The sequence below is a fragment of the Muntiacus reevesi genome, chromosome 7, assembly GCF_963930625.1.
Source record: "Muntiacus reevesi chromosome 7, mMunRee1.1, whole genome shotgun sequence".
NCBI lineage: Eukaryota > Metazoa > Chordata > Mammalia > Artiodactyla > Cervidae > Muntiacus > Muntiacus reevesi.
The window spans coordinates 22,445,102-22,463,263 of NC_089255.1; positions in this window are offsets into that span (position 1 = coordinate 22,445,102).

Consider the following 18,162-nt stretch of genomic DNA (forward strand, 5'->3'; position numbering starts at 1 on the left):
TCTTCAGTGCCTCTTCTAGCTTTAGGTGACTCCAAAGGTTCCTTCACTTGTGACTATATACCCCCAACCTCCTCCTCCATCGAGAAGGCCTCACAAGGCTTTCTCACCTGTGTGTTTCTTAAAAGAAAAATTGTCACTGAATTTAGGCCCTACCTGAATAGTCCAGGATGACCTTATCTTTCATTTTTTCCCCCATTTATTTTTATTAGTTGGAGGCTAATTGCTTTACAATATTGTAGTGATTTTTGTCATACATTGACATGAATCAGCCATGGATTTACATGTGTTCCCCATCCCGATCCCCCCTCCCACCTCCCTCTCCACCGGATTCCTCTGGGTCTTCCCAGTGCACCAGCCCTGAGCACTTGTCTTATGCATCCAGTCTGGGCTGGTGATCCGTTTCACCCTGGATAATATACATGTTTCATTGCTGTTCTCTCAAAACATCCTACCCTCACACTCTCCCAGAGAGTCCAAAATTTTGTTCTGTACATCTGTGTCTCTTTTTCTGGTTTGCATATAGGACTATCATTACCATCTTTCTAAATTCCATATATGTGCGTTAGTATGCTGCATTGACCTCATCTTTCTATCCTTAACTTTGTTTACTTTTACAGAGTCTCTTTGTCCAAATAAGCCACATTCACACTTTCTGTGATTAGGATGTGGGTTTATCACTTGGGAGCCCTCTCTCCATCCCACTATAAGGTCTTTAATGCCTTTGAAGAATTCATGAAAATATATGAATGATAGAAATCTCAACATTTATTTCAGAGTCAAAAGTGAATCTGAATCTGAATTACTGCATAATATGGAAAGAGAGAGAAGCAAGTTTAGGATGCACTGGAAAATGAAGATACCATGAGTTAACAAAGTTTTTTGAAATGCACTCTCTTGGGACAACTTTTTCTTCTCAGGCATGTTGGATTTGGACACCAAAATGAAGACAAACATAGCAATGCTATGTTAGTGAAGGCTTCTGCCCCATCCTAAAAGAGCAAGGGGTCTGGAGAGCACTTGGGGTTGCTTTTAAAGTTCCCTGATCTTCATGCAGATCAGGAGCCCTGCTGCAGTTTACACAGAAGGATGTAAACTGGGAGAGAACAGTCACCCCCTGGAGAAGGCTGCCCTTTCCCACTCACACCACCGTATTTACTGTATGTTATCTCTGGATCTTGGGGTGAAAAGTAGAAATTTGCTAAATGAAGAGAAAGAGACCTGGCTTTGCTTTGGTTTATGGACAAAAAGGGAGCTCAACATGTTTAGTAGGAAATGACTCCACAGAATACATGTATAAGATAGCCCTTATTCACTAATATTCTTGTCAAAGCGATTTTAAAAGAGGACCAGATAGAAGAATATTTATAATAAACTGTTACAATTTTTATCCTATGAGATTTTAGATAAGAAGCAAATAATACTGCTTGAACTGAACATGAATACTGAACACACATGTTCATTTTCACAATTACATGGAAAATTCATTCTGGCCAAAGAGGACACAATCTGCAAAGGCTCTGATTTAGGAAAGAGTTTAATATAATATAAATATAATATAAATGGTTAGAATTTTAAAGTGGTTGATGTACATTAAGGAGTATGTGGTAGAAAAGGGGAAATGACAAAACTAGAAGCGGTTTAGGGGAAAACTGTACATTGTCTTGTATTTCTTAATATAGAATTTGATCTTTATATCTTCTAATGGTTCCTCATTACCCAACAATGACCAGGAAGTGATATGATTATATATACATTTTATAATAACTCTATGATCATGTAGAAGTTAGATTCAAGGAGTTGAGAGTAAAACTAGGAAGAAACCGAAGAGGTCCCTGCAGTTACACAAGAAAGATGCACCAAATGGCTGAATTAGAAGAGCAGTGAAGAGTTTGGAAAGGAGGAGATGGACATGGGTGCTACACAAAAGATACACTGATGTGACCTCGATGTTTATGGAGGGTGTGTGTGCTTCATTACACGCTGGTGCCTGTCTGCTTTAGACGGTGTGTTTATTCTAACAGGGCTATTTAAAATAGCATGACTGTATCTCTATTAATAATCAAAATTAAACAGACTGTTTCAACTTCAGATCCATTTGAGGATCTATATGTAGAACAAACTAGGTATATTTCCAAAAGCCATGGCATTCCTGCAGCTAATAAAATAGAATTCTGAAGCATAAAAATTATTAAGTCACTTTCCCTAGATCACTCAACTAATGAGTGGCAGATTTGGAAATATAACCTAAGTTGTTGTGTTCTGCTAACACAGCACATAAGTATCTAATCTATCATGCTCTTACTGTTAAAGGGAAATTTGTTCGTTAGAGTGCTATGTTGAGAGATTGGGTGTATGACTAATATTATAATATTAAATAAGTATACAAAGTCATGTTTGCTATGATTGTTTGGTTTTTTCCCCATTATTGAGTCCTGCTCCCCCTTCTCTTCATATTTCTATACTACAAGAAAGACAGAGCAGTAGACAAAATTCACTTGCCAGAGGAAAAAACTCCCACCTCGTGCAACAATTCCAAACTTTCTGTTCAAGTTAGCTTATTACTCTCCAGCTTCAATTTATCATTTGAAGTTGATCAAGTTCACATCTGGCAGGCAAAAGATTAAAAAGCAGCCAGTTCTCCTGAATCCTCTCACTCATGGTTTCTGTGTTGCAAAGTTTACTAATTGCTACAGCAATGGCAGGTCCTATGGTGATTAGGCTTCTGCACAATTTAACCCACGATCACTGAGGGGAGCAAGGAGGCTAGTGTAGGCCCCACAAAATGTTTGAGTAGGACCCTAGGTGGCAATGCTTCAGCTTTCATTCTTGCTGCATGCACTGTGCTGGAACTTGATTCTCTAGGGGGGAAAATAGAAAAATTGAGATAAAGCATTCAGCAAGGGGTGACATTCAAGTAAAGATGTGAAGGAAGTTCAGAGATACACCGTGTGGGTGTTTTGGGTAATAGCATCACAGTAGAGAGGGCAAAGGCAAGGGACACAGGTCTTGATATAGAAACATGTTTAGAGTGTTTAAGTAATAATATCTCTTCTTTCTCTCTAACCGCTTATTCTTCCTAGGACACTATTGCATGAGAAATTTGCTAAAGCATTCAGCTGATTATTCATTGGAAGGACTGATTCTGAAGCCAAAGCTCCAGTACTTTGGCCACCTGATGCAAAGAGCCCTCATTGAAAAAGACTCTGATGCTGGGAAAGATTGAAGGCAGGAGGAGAAGAGGACAACAGAGGATGAGGTGGTTGGATGACTCAACGGACTTGAGTTTGAGCAAACTCCGGGAAATAGTGAAAGACCCTGAAGCCTGGCATTCTGCAGTCCATGGGGTCGCAGAGTCAGGCACGACTGAGCAACTGAGCAACAACAAAGCATTCAGCACTGTTACCTGGTTAGTGGATGATTTCCTCATATTCTGATCCTGGGGCAATTGTGTCTATGGTTTGGCATCTTCTTTCCTGGTTCCCTTTAACTTCAGGTTTTAACCAGTAATGTCACCGCCATTGAGACGTCCAGCCACCCTGGGGTCAAGTGCTTCTCCATAGTCCAAGTCTTTCTCTTTAGGAGCCCTTTAAGATGTTACACACTGCCTGGCAATAAAAATTAGAGAAGCTTATCACAGTTAGAGAAGTTACATCTCATTTCTCACAGATTAACAACTTGGGAACAATAAAATCATAGTTTTGGTATTTAAATTAGATAATGAATCTGAAATGCATCCTACATTGCCTGAAATATACTAAGCACAATAAATATCAATTTTCTTTTTTCTAATAAAACCTACCTTTCCTTCGATGTCCAGGTCTGTAACCTTCTACTGCTTTGTTTCTCCCTCTATATCAGGTCAGTGATGGAAGTTTCTAGACAGATACTTAATCACTTATTTTCCTGGAGACTCATTACTCTTCTCTATACTTTTAGGGTTATATCTACTAGCTACACTGATGCATTGATACTCTCAGGGTGCAGAAAAGACATGAAAGGAACACCCAGAGGAGGTAGGTATTATTTTGATTGCCTAGTGAATAATAAAATCAAGGTCATTTTTGTATGTTTACTGGCTATGGCTATGGATATAATATTTCTAATTGGATCTCCAAGATTTTTTCCATTGTTTAACTATCTTCTTTTCTTTTTGATTTATGAGCTTTTCATATATCCTGCACTTGAGTTCTTTTTTAGAAATATGCATTGCAGATATGGTCTACCAGTCTGGAATTGACTTTCTATCCTCTTTGCAGTTATTTTTTTTTTTAATAAAGACTATTTAAAAATACACTTTCATGTTCATAAGAAACTAGCTTGAAAGTTTTGTTTGTTTTCTTTAAGAACTGTAGAACTGCTTTCTTTTGGTGACTGCTATTGCTTCTGATAAGAAAGCAGGTATATCATTCAAATGATGGTTCCCAGAATACAATATATCACTTTTCCCTGAGTATTGGAAAGATTATTTCCACTTAAATAGACTCTGGGATTCTTCTTCAATGCCTTGCAAACTTCTGCCAAAACCACGATGGCCCACTTGCAGAATTCCTTATTCATCTTTATGGCATTTCACATAAATTGCTCTTGAATAAGGACCTTGCTATAGAGGAAGTCAATACAGCAGTGAGTGGAGGCGCCTCCTGTAAGCAAATAGGTTATGGAATGGGTAACGGAAGTAGTTATAAATTCCAGCGACAATTATCTGGTCATTTTCAGTAACAAAAACATGAAATGTTATTAATGCTTTTCATTTTGATATGAATATATTCACACATACATTAATTATTTTTAAATCCCCTGTCTCATTTGCTTGCCTGTAGTAACATAAAATGTGCTAATATAAGTTAATCTTATATCTCATTCTATCTCAGTTATTAAGATACAGGTTTCAATGCAAGAGTTTGATTCAGCTAGAAGAGGAAAGAACATCACCCAAAAAATGGATAAATGAACTTGGTATAATTTTGCAGAAGGGAGTTAACTTATACTGGTTGAATGAGGAATTATTGCAGCAGGAAGAATAGTTTTCCTGTTGACTTCATGACAAAGTTAAAAGAGGTACTGATGGATGCCTAGTTAACAAATCGATTAAATAGTTAAGCTATTGCAGTAACTTTGTACTGTCCCAACCTAACTCTCTAGAAATCTATTTGGAAGGTACTTGTCATGAAGTAGCCATATTTTTATATTCTGCTGTCTGGTGCAGGGCTCCAGGCACTGTGGCAACTCACACAGGTTGCTGCTGATCAACTACATCATCTAATTGATGACACACAACTCTTCCACCTCCCACCAGATCTCCAAATCTTCTGTTCATCTTGGGCCAAGTATGCATGTAGCATAATAGCAAGTGACTCTCTTCTCCTCAAGATCACTCATTCTTGTGAGACACTAAAGGAGGTGAAAGACAAGTTTTAGTGTGTTATGCAGGTTCCATTATCCTCATGGTTCTAGTATGTCCTTATGAGTCACAGTTTGTCCATGCTTTGGTCTGCACCCACTTTCCCTCACAAATGTTACTCTAGCTGGCTAACAGTGAATTCAGTCTCAACACCAGATACAAAGATAACAGCTTTGTATGGACTCCTCCAGCTCTAGCAATTGCCTGAGTTCTAATCTCAATAACTGATCTCTTATTCGACACCACTAGTGGTTCTGCTCTTCTGATTGTAACTTCAGTGACACAGAGTCTAAGAGGAGAAGACTAAGGAAATGATTTTCATGATGAGTCCAGATAACTATAACTAGACCCATGTTTGCCATGTGAGGGTCTTTAGGTGAAGCTGCCACTTTGATGTATTATGGGGCAAGTATTCAACTTTAGACAATGCATGTTCTGTATGATTGTTTTAAAGTCAAAAATTCAAGACCGAGAATGTATTAGTAGAAAGTTACTCTGGACACCTGTTTCCAAATGACATGGAAGGAGTTTTTGTTTAAAATTAAATCCTCTGATCCAGACCACAGATGAAACAACCGCAGGACTACCATTTCTTGTCTGAGGTCTGCAGGTGTGCATTTCAGCTGGGATCTTGCAGCAGGGGGGCTCTCACTTATTAAGCTCTGGGGTTTTTGTACAGCTTTTCCCATTACTTCAAGCACTGTGAGTTCCCAGACTGCACAAAAGTACTTTGCGGAGTCTTCCAGCTGTAAGGTTGAAATGGTGAGGCTAATGGAGTTCTGTGCTCTATGAAAGTTTACAGAGTAGCGGCCATTCCTTGCATTCGGGCCAGAAGATTCCTGACGAATAAGGAAAGTCATCTCTCCACTGGGAAGCTGCTTGTACCAAAAAAGGTAGTGCGTGTACCCACTCCAACTTACTTCATACCGACAGTTTAGAGTGACAGATTGCCCTATTTGACTGGTTATGTATGGCTGGTTTTGAGTAACTTTCTGGGCCACACCAGATCCTGTGGAAAAAATCAGAAAACCGAGCTGAAACAGTGAACAAAATAAAGTAGGAATTAGACTAATTTGAAACCCAAAGAAAACTCAAATTGAAATCATAATAAATATGCTTTTCTGCAATCCTCCATTCCTCCCCAAGTCCCTGTGAAGCACCACGTGCCTGTGTGCAGTCCTTTCACCCCAAACCCTGGCACTCATGTTTGGGAGCATCCCTACCAGAGAAGGTGAAGGCCAGGAACACCCAGAGCAGACTAGAGAGCGGCATGAGGCATGGGTTCCCCTGCACAAACGTGCTCAGTTCTGCCTCAAGCTGAGAGTTCAGTGTCTTTGAGAGCCTGGCAGCACATATACATACTACCCGGTACCTATGTGACTCCCCCCGACAGGAAGTGGGAGTTGTCATGTTCATAGCCCATGTGGTCTGTGCACAGATGAGGAAAAGTCTGACTCACCACAGACCTTTATTTTATCTACTTTTCTTGCTCTGGTCAGGAATTACCTGGTCACTAATGACCTATGCAGTATCTGAAAGAGGCCTGGAAAAAACAATTCTCATGAAAGGTTTGAGTTGAGCAGAACAGAAGAATAAACAGGTTGACATACATTGGTAATTATTCAGCGGAATAACTTTACCAGCCCATTTTAAACATAATTTAGTATATGACATGAACCCTTCTTATAATCTATTTACTGGTCATCATTTAGCCTATGTCTACTCTCTTCCATCCAGAGTCTAATGACACTTTTAAGAAGCTCAAAGACCTTCAGCTTTCTTAGTGAAAGGCAATCTTATCCAAATAGTTTATATATCTCTTGTTTACTGGACTCTAAGGTTCTAGTTAGGTTTTCCTGTACATAAGTTACTTCAAGATCAAACAATAACAAATCAGTCCTCTGACTTTCAGAATCTATTCCGTTATCTATGTTTTTATGAAATTATAACAGGAATAAATCACTTTTTGTACAGCTTTTCCCATTACTTCAAGCACTGTGAGTTCCCAGACTGCACAAAGGTACTTTGTGGAGTCTTCCAGCTGTAAGGCTGACATTGAATCTTACTTATTAGACATTGAGAAGGATCAGGATATTCAGACCTGCCGCCTCCCAAAGTGGAATCATACTTATTAGATCATGTGTCCTAGAGTTGTCCTCATGTCACGTTTTCTATGTCATTGTCCCAAAGAGTTCAGTCTCACTTGTTAGTGGCTCATTATTTTTCTCTTTGTAAAATAAAGTCAATAGAAGCATGCCGGATCTTTCTGTGACACAATGCTACAATGCACTCCTGCCAAACTTGGCATCTACAGGCTGCAGACCCTTAGTACCCGGCAGTACCACAGAAGCTGCTGACTGTAGCTGGTGATCTGCACACTGGTACAAGATCATGTAGAATGTAACTGCCAACCTTCCGTCTGGTTTCATTGTTTTAATGGAAGAATTAACATAAAGTAGTCAAAGGCAAATAGACAAGTAGAAAGGAAAGTACAGACAAGTTCTCTAAAACAGTGCCAGTCTTTTAATTTTAGGACAAGATAACTAGTGATGCAGGAATAAAAGTGTGTATTTAGTTGAGGTGTCTACTCCTCTGTGTCATTTCACCTCGGAGTGCTGACAGGCAGCTGATGCCCTTGCAATTATTTATAACTAAGTAGAAGAGAACATGGATGCCCATAACAACCTAGGCAGCAGCATGATAAAATTATATATATGTATATGTATATTAACAGAATAATTACAGATATAAATATAAGGAAATTGATATTGATAAATTTTTATCAAAACACAGAACTTACTCTGATTCACCAGTTTTTACAGGCACTTTTTTGATGCATAACTCTATGAAATTTTATCACATGTTTGGGTTCTTGTAACTGTCACAGAAATCACAATACAGAGCTGTCCCATCACTCTAAAAAATGTCCCTTTGCACACATTCTCACCCCTGCAACCCCTGATCACCCCTGGCAACTACTGCTCTCCTTTTTATTTCTATATTTTTCCTTTTAAGAATGCCATGTAAGTAGAATCATACCTTATGTATAATCATACTATCCAATAAGTGTTATACATCAAATAGCCTTCTGAGATAGACCTTTTTCCACTTAGCATAACACTCTTGAGGACAATCTAGCTTATTGCAGTAGTCTGTTCCTTTTAATCACTACAGACTTTTCCCAACTAAGGATGGTTTGAGTTACGCTTAATGACTTTATGGTGGTGAGAAAGCCATATGCATTCAGTTGAGAGCAAATTTTGAATTTTGATCTTTTCCTGGGCTAGCACCATGCAGTATGATATTCTCAGGTGATGCTGGGAGTGAGCTGAGCTTCTAGTCAGCCCCAGAATCAGGAGCATAAACAACCCTTCTGTTCCCATATAACCTTTCTGTTTTTAACTCTCAGCTCAGCAGTCAATAAATTACATGAGGTTTTTCTATACTTTACTATAAAATAAACTTTGCATTAGATGATTTTTCCCAACTGTAAGTTAATGTAACTGTTGAGCATGTTTAAGCTAAGCTAGGCTAAACTAAGATGTTCGGAGGGTTAGATGTAGTAAATGCTTTCTTCTCCTTAATACAATATTTTCTACTTACAGTGGTTTATTAAAATGTTAACTCCATCATAAGTTGAGGAAGATCTATAAATAATATGTCTATTTATTCATCAGTTTACCCAATGAAGATGTTTGGGCAGTTTCCAGTTTGGGGCCATCACAAATAGAGCTACCATGAATATTCATCTACAGATATTTGTATGAACATAAGTTTTTTTATTTCTCAAGCATTAATACCACAATTGTGATTGCTGAGTTGTAAGGAAAGTGGATAAAGCTTATGTGAAACTGATGTACCGTCTTCTAGAATGACTGTACCATTCACCCACCAGCAATGCATGAGTAATCCAATTTCTCTGCACCGTTTCTAGAACTTGGTATTATCAGTACTTTTAGTTTTAGCCTTTATGACAGATGTGGAGTGCTGTCTCATTGGGTCCCTAGTTTACATTCCCTAATGGCTGTTGATGTGAACATTTGTTAATATACTTATTTATATGCTTTTATCCCTACTACATATCATTGTCTTTGGTAAAGTGCTTGTGTTAGTCTTTTGTTCATTTTTCAATTGGATTGTTTGTTTTCTTCCTATTGAGTTTAGGAGTCTATTGTATTCTAAATACCACTCTTTCGATGGAAATATAATCTGCAAACATTTCCTGCCATTCAGTGGCTTGTCTTTTTCATTCTTTTAATAATAACTTTCACAGAGAAACCGGTTTTAATTTTAATGAAATCTAAGTTTTTTTATGGATTGTGCTTTTGGTGTCATATCAAAAATCTTTTTGCCTAACACTACGTTATCAGGATTTTCTCTTCTGGTTCCTTCTAAAATATTTATAGTCTTACATTTGAATGTATGATCCATTTTGAGACTGAATTCAAAGTTTTGTATAAGGTGTGAGATTTAGGCCAAGTTCCAATCATTTGTGTATAAATATCCAATTGTCCCAGTATCATTTGTTGATAAAACTGTCCTCTGTTCAATTGTATTTGCACCTTTTTCAAAAAATCAATTTTCCCCACTTGTGTGAGTTGACTTCTATACTGTTACTCAGTGACATAAACTTGCCAATGATTTTTAATTATCCTTTTAGCATCTGTATTATGGTTTACTTTTTCATTCCTTATATTCATAAACCATGTTTTTCTCTTCTTCCCTAATACTTCTACCTTGAAACAGATCAATTTTATTAATCAACTTTCTCCCTGTGTGAGTCTACTTCTACAGTGTTACCCAGAGGCATAAATTTATTAACAATATTGTTTTATTACCATTTTCACACTGCAGAATCTGCATGTGATTTTCTCATGTGTATAATTCATGTTTTCTTTTATTATATTGATAATTACCTTGATAATTCTAGCTAGGAATAGATCAATGTTATTAATCATTTTAACAAAATTGACTATATTTAATGGTTATTTCTATTGCTTGTTTTAGAGTTCACCAATCTGAATTTTTAAGTTTATCCTTCTGTTAGATTATATTGGGTTTTATTTGTTCTTTTTCTCTTCTTTTGTTGAAAGGTTTTAATAGTCTTTGTAATTGCTTCTTAAACATACCTATGAGTTGTTTTAAATTTAGTGCCTAAATTCCAAATGTTTGGGAGTTTTTAGAGACATTTTTTCCAACTGATTTTCTATATCCATTCCATTTTGGTGAAAGAATTAATTCTGTATAATTTCAGTTTTCTTATATTAAGACTTCTTATACACAAGCATGTATATGTATGTATTTCATCTGCACTTCAGGGTGTGTCTGGAGCCTCGGCTGCAGAGCTGGGTACAGGCTGCAGGTGCCTGGGGAGCACTGTACACTTGCTGCACAGAAGTATGCGGCTGAGTCTTCAGGCTGGGAAGTTGTGATGTGCAATGTGAGCGGTTTGGTGCTCTTATTGAGGGAAACTGTGAGTCTTCCATCTTCCATTTCATTCACAACTGAACGTATGGCTATCAAGAATGCAGGCCCTTTACCAGGGTATTGCCAGTACCACAGGAAGTAGTCAAATGCACTCTTCTAATAACCACAGTTCAGAATGGAAATCTCTACTTCCTGAACTGTCAGAGATTGAGGGCTCTGTTTCACCTGCTCTTGGTCACTCTTTTCCTTCTGTTGTCCACTCACCCCTGCTTAAAAAGATAAAAAGTCATTAGGTCCACAAACTGGTATTTCCTTAGTAAAGTTTTTATCTGATGAATTTGTCCATACTCCAATTTTCTCACTCCCCCAAATTAATGAGATATCCTAGGGTTTCTCCATCATAACTCACAGTTTACTTGAAGACACAGAATTAAGAATGATGCTTCCAGCATCTTGTCCTTTGGTCCTGACACCAAATTTCAATGACAGCTCAGGTTCTTCCTCTGGTCTCCTCAGCCAGCTAGAACTCTGACTTAAGGTTCACATCAGCTTTAATTCTTTCAAGAAGCCCCACCTTCTCACAAGTGGGGCTATTTTCAACTAAAGCTATTTTTTTTTCAAAGCAAGCACTTCTCGATCTTCTGTCTTAGACTTGCTCAAAATTACTTTCAATGAAAAGCAGAAATCTCCTCCTTACACATGGAATATACTTAGTTTAGAATTTCTCTCCCCTATTCCTCTTCTTCTTTTTCTTCACGTTTCCAAGAAGGTTAAAAATCACATATCAGGACAACTTGATGTTTTAACAGGGATTACATTACTTTGCAATGGAGAAGAGAGGGATTCCCATGAAATCACAAGATGAGCACTTCTCTTTTTCTAATTACAAGTACAAATTAAAGTCTATTGAAGATATCAGTTCATTTTAGTCACTCAGTCATGTACGACTCTTTGCGAACCCATGGACTGCAGCACACCAGGTCTCCCTGTGCATTACCAACTTCCAGAGTTCACTCAAGCTCATGTCCACTGAGTCAGTGATGTCATCCAACCATCTCATCCTCTGTCGTCCCCTTCTTCTCCTGCCTTCCATTTTTCCAGGCATCAGTATTTTCCATTGAGTCAGTTCTTCGCATCAGGTGGCAGAAGTTTTGGAGTTTCAGCTTCAACATCAGTTCTTCCAATGAATATTCAGGACTGATTTCCTTTAGAATGGACTGGTTGGATCTCCTTGCAGTCCAAGGGACTCTCAAGAGTCTTCTCCAACACCACAGTTCAAAAGAATCAATTCTTCAGCACTCAGCTTTCTTTACAGTCCAACTCTCACATCCATATATGACTACTGGAAAAACCATAGCTTTGACTAAATTGGCAAAGCAATGTCTCTGCCTTTTAAAATGCTGTCTAGGTTGGTCATAACTTTTCTTCCAAGGAGCAATCATCTTTTAATTTCATGGCTGCAGTCACCATCTGCAGTGATTTTGGAGCCCACAAAAATAAAGTCTGCCACTGTTTCTACTGTTTCCCCATCTATTTGCCCCATCTATTTGTAAAGTTAAAACAAATAAGGAGCATATGTTTTTGAAGCCCAGCATTTTGTCTCTGTATTTGATGTCATCTCAAATTCAAAGAAAATATCATTACAGTCCAACAGGAGAAATAATAAAAGTTCTCATTCCTCAGTCGAATCCCATTTACCCCATCATTCCAAGGGGAACTTTTATTGTTTGTTAGACTTCCGATATATTTTTAATTTATTCATTCACTAATGCATCTCAATATATATTTAAGGAGTGCTGCTAAGTGACTACTTACTATTCAGTACTTGGGTCTCAAGAAGGAAAGAGACAGTTCCCATTTTCAGTTAACTGAGGCCCAATACTCAAGTACAATCAGATAAAAACTACTAAGGAGAGATGTGTATCTCTAAGATATGACAAAGAAAAAAGTTATAAACTCTGCTTCTCAACTCAACCAGATAACAGCTTTAATGGAGGTGATACTTGAACTGGAACTTACATCACTACTACATTTTCCATAAAGATGGAGGACATGAACTCTAGGCGCAGATTAACTAAGTGTGGTATACATTTATACTAAAGAAGCTAAATGTGGCCATTTCCTTGAGGACAACATGTATTATTCAGAGAAGTGCTGATTTTCAAAGCCATATTTTCAAACTATTAGACTACAATATACATAGATACTACCTAGGTAGATGGATGGATAGATAGAAACATACCATACATTCATGCATGATTGATAGATGTAAATGGAACCATAATAGGAGATAAAACTTTAGTAGATTTTTAAGGGATCCTTTCTGGCTACTTGAAGAATATGTGTATGTGGGACAAGCATTACAGTAATCTCTGAAGCAGCATTGCCCCTTTTGTGGCCATAGAAAGAAGTTACGCTGAAAAAATGTATATAGCTTCTTAAAAATTCATGTTCACCACCTATGAACATCAATCGGAGCACTGAAATATGTAACCAAGTCTTCATCTTGAATCAGTGATTTCTTGAGACAGAAGGAGATTTTACCTTGTTGAAATGTTGACCCTCAGACTGAGTCAGTGTAAGGAGCTGTCTTTCTTCCCATAATGTCAACAGCAAATCAAGAAGAGCCCTTTATACTGAAGAGACCATGTCTTTAAATAGATTTTTAAATCAGAAAATTGTGTTACATATTCTGCCCACACTTAATACTGCTGTCATTTTATTTTTTGGTTTGCACACTGATGACATGACTTTAGCTTGTTTTTGTTTTTGCATTATTTGCTGAATCTATTATTGAGACAGTAACTGGACACAAATATTTAAGACCCCAACAGAATGAAACAATAAGCAAGTGAATTAGAACTATTGTAAAAAGACCCTTTGTAATCATACATCATGATCATCTAGGATTTATTCCAGGCATGCAAGGATGATTCAGTATCCTCAGATCAATCAATATGATACACCACAACAACAGAATGAAAGATAAAAACCACATAATTACTTCAGTAGATGCAGAAAAAGCATTTGACAAAATTCAATATCTGCTCATGATAAAAGCTATCAATAAACTTGATATGGGGAAAGTGTACCTCAAAATAGTAAAGGTTATTTCTGACAAACCAACAGCTACCATCACGATCAGTTGTTTTAAAAAATGAAAGCTTTTTCTCTAAGACCTTAAACTAGACAAGTCTGCAAATCTCACCACTTCTATTTAACATAGGACTGGGAGTCCTAGCCATAGCAATCAGATATGAAAAAGAAAGAGAAGGCATCCAAATTTGAAGAAAGAAACGGCCACTATTTGCAAATGACATGATGTTGTGTATAGAAAATTGTAAAGTACCATCAAAAAGCTCTTAGGATAAGTAAATGAAAGTAAAGCTCAGTAAAGTTGCAGGGTACCAAATTAACATATAGAAATCTTTTGCATTTCTATACACTAATAATGAATTATAAGAAAAAGAATTTAAGAAAACATCAATTTACAATTGAATCTAAGAGAATAAAATAATTAGCAATAATTTCAACAAAGGAATTGAAAGACCTGTATTTTGAGAACTATAAGATTTGATGAAAATGATTTAAGACAATACAAATAAATAGAAAGATATCTCATGTTCATGGACTGGAGGAGTTAATATTGCTAAAATATCCATACACCCAAGACAATCTACAGATTCAATGTGATCCTCATCAAATTACCCATGGCATTTTTCACAGAACTAGAAAAAATAATCCTAAAATTTGTATGGAACCACAGAAGACTTCAACAGCTGAAGCAATTTTGAGAAAAAAGAGCAAAGTTGAAAATACTACACTCTCTGATACGAAAACATGCTACACAGAGGTAGTAATCCAAAATTGTATGGTACTGGCACAAAAACAGACATAGATAAATGGGACAAAATAGAACCAAAATAAACCCGTGCACCTATCTATGACACCTATCTATGCATCAGTCTATGACAAAAGAGGCAAGAATATGCAGTGGGGGGAAAGACAGATTCTTCAATAAGTAGGTTTTGAGCAAACTGAACAGCTACGTGTAAAAGAATGAAACTAGAAATTTTTCTCACAGCATGAACAAAAATAACTCAAAATATTTTAAAGACTAAAATGCAAGAGCTGAAATCATAAAATTCCTAAAAGAAAATATAGACAGTATGCTCTGTGACATTCATCTTTATAATATTTTTTTCTAATGAAACGAAACTCTTGCACAGAGAAGAAAACCATTAACACAAAGAAAAGGAAATCTGAAAAGGAAAAGATATTTGCAAACAACATGCCAACAAGGATTTTAATATCCAAAATATATAAAGAACTTATACATTTAATATCAAAAACATGATCTTATTTTAAATTAGGCAGAGGACCTGTATAGGCATTTTACCAAAAAAGGCATACAGATGGCCAACAGGCAGATGAAAAGATGCTCAATATCTTTAATCATCAGTAAAATGCAAATAAGGACAACAAATGAGCAAGTCACCTTACTAGGGCTGTCATTAAAAAGGCAAGAAATAACAAGGGTTGGTGAGGATGTGGAGAACAGGGAATCTTTGTGCACTGTTGGTACTAATATGAATTGGTGCAGTCTCTGTGGAAAACAGTATGGAGATTCTCCCCGCTCTGCCCTCCCCAGATTAAAAATGGAATGATGTCTGCAACCTGAAGTCTTATCCTTCCTCAATTGCTTAGAAAGGAGGTAGCACCTTCGGGGGGAAAGAGATAGCGAATAGGATCCTATCTCGTTTTAGTGGTTGTGGTGGGAAAGATAACAGTAAATTGACTGACAATTTTTTTTAATTAAAAATAGTACTACTACATGATACAGAACTTCCACTCCTGGGTATTTATCCAAAGAAAACAAAATAACTAGTTCAAAAATATATAGGCACCCCAATGTTCACAGAAACATTATTTACAATAGTCAAGATATTGAAGACATCTCAGTGTTCATTCATATCATAGATGAATGGATAAAGAAGATCTAGATGGTAGATCGGTAGATAGATCAATATAGATATAAATAGTGAAATATTACCATAAAAAAGTAAAATCTTGCCATTTGGGACAACATGGCTAGACCCAGAGGGTATTATACTTATTGAAATAAGTCAGAGTGAGACAAATAAACTGAATGTTTAATACATGTATGTGGAATCTGAAAAACAAATATAACAAAATAGAGACTGACAGACATAATGAAACAACGAGTGGTCACTGGATGTGAGAGGAATGAGTGTAGGAGTGAAAGAGGTGAAAGGAATTAAGAGGTGCACACTCTCAGTTATAAAACAAATCATAAGTTTGTAATGTACACCAAAGGAAATATGATCAACATTTTATAATAATTTTGTATGGTATGTAATTTATCAAAAATATCAATTGGCTACGCTGTACATCTGAAACTAATATAGTATTGTAAGTCAACTATGTTTCAATTTTAAAAGTTTTAAGTAGATAAAAATGTGGCAAAGTAGACTTTAGGTGTAGGATTAGTTGAAGGATCTTGATACTGAAAGGGTGTTGCTGAACCACGCAAAGATGCTGGGATTCCTGGCCTCCGAAGGAGAAGTATTCAATCCGGGGCCAGAGACGAGGCTTGATTGCTTGGAGCTTTTGTGTAATAAAGTTTTATTAAAGTATAAAGGAGATAGAGAAAGCTTCTGACATAGGCATCAGAAGGAGGCAGAAAGAGTACCCCCTTGCTAGGGTTAGCCATGGAGTTATATACTCTCTAGTTAGTTATTACAGTGAATCAAAAGAATGTCTGGAGGCTGTAAAGACCTCACTGGACCTACTCCCATAGTTTACATTTTAAGATGACAGGATCAGCCAGAAGGCTTTTTCCAGAGACTGTCCTCAAGCAGGACACATTATTGTTATACAATCCTAAGGAATGTAGAGGGAAAAAGTTTGTCCTTTCTTCCTCCTTGAGAATTCCAGACACCTCTCTCCTTGGGGACCCCTGGACTTCTTATCAAGCTGCCTAGGAATTGACTCTCTCAATACGAATTATTCTGGATTATCTGGGTAGGGACTATACATAACTATGCATACTTTGCTGAACACGAAAAAAAAAGAAAAGACTATCAGATATTTCTCTAAAAAGATGAGTTTAGCTGGGATCAGCAAAGGATTGCAATTTGGGGTCTGCAACCTTGGCAAGCCTTATGCAAGTCCCCACAGGACAAGAGAAGGATCTTATAGAGAAGAAAAAGAAGTTGGGAGGGCTACTGTAAACAGACGCTTACATTTGTTTACATTGGGATGTCCCTGGTGGTCCAGTGCTTAAGAATCTGTCTTCCAACGCAGGAGATGCAGTTCAATCCCTGGTAGGGACCTAAAATCCCACATGCCACCAGGCAACTAAGCCCATGTTCCATAACTGGAGAGCCCATGTGCTGCAACTACGGAGCCCACGCACTCTAGAGACAGTGCTCCTCAACAAGAGAAGCCCCTGCACATACACACACACACACACACACAGACACAAACACACACACACACTCACACACACACTCACTCACTCACACACGCATGCACACACACATGCACACACACTCACACACACGCACAAACACACACACACAGTAAACAGAGTCCATGGTTTTTCACTGGTCCAGTGTTTGCCTGGAAAGAAGAGGCATCTTTCTTCTGCCCTTTAATCCTGTTATCTTCACAGGGTATGACAGCTCCCCCTGTCTGCCAACTCTATTTAAATGAGTTTCTGTTTATTTACTAATTTCCTACACCTTAGAAGCAGAAAAGTATTTGACTCCAGAAGAGAAAGGAGCTGAGGTGGTAGAAGAGGTTGTAGTGATTCAAGGAAAGGCTATGACCCAAGGAATCCAACTGACCTCCAGAAGCTAGAAAAATGCAAGGAAATGGATTCTTCCTTAGACTCTAGAGGAAACCTACCAACCAGCCAAGCAAAATTGCTTTCATACTTCTTCAACCCAGAACTATAAGAGAATTCATTTGTTTTAACTTATGAAGTTCATATTAAACATTAAGCAAACATTTTTTGTTTGCTTTCCACAGTAGTAGGATGGCATATAAATATTTGCAGTTGCCTTTTAGAACACTTTTTGGTGAGGTAGACTTGAACACTCTGTAGAAGGCGACTAAGCTGGATAATATCTTTATTGGAGTGATTTCATTTAATTCCTTTCACTTTTTAACATTTTTGAGTTCAGCATGCATGCTCTGTCACACAGTCTTGTCCAACTCTTTGAGACCCCATGGACTGTTAGCCTGTCAGCCTCTTCTGTCCATGAGATTTCCCAGTATTTCCCAAGAATACTGGAATGGGTTACTGT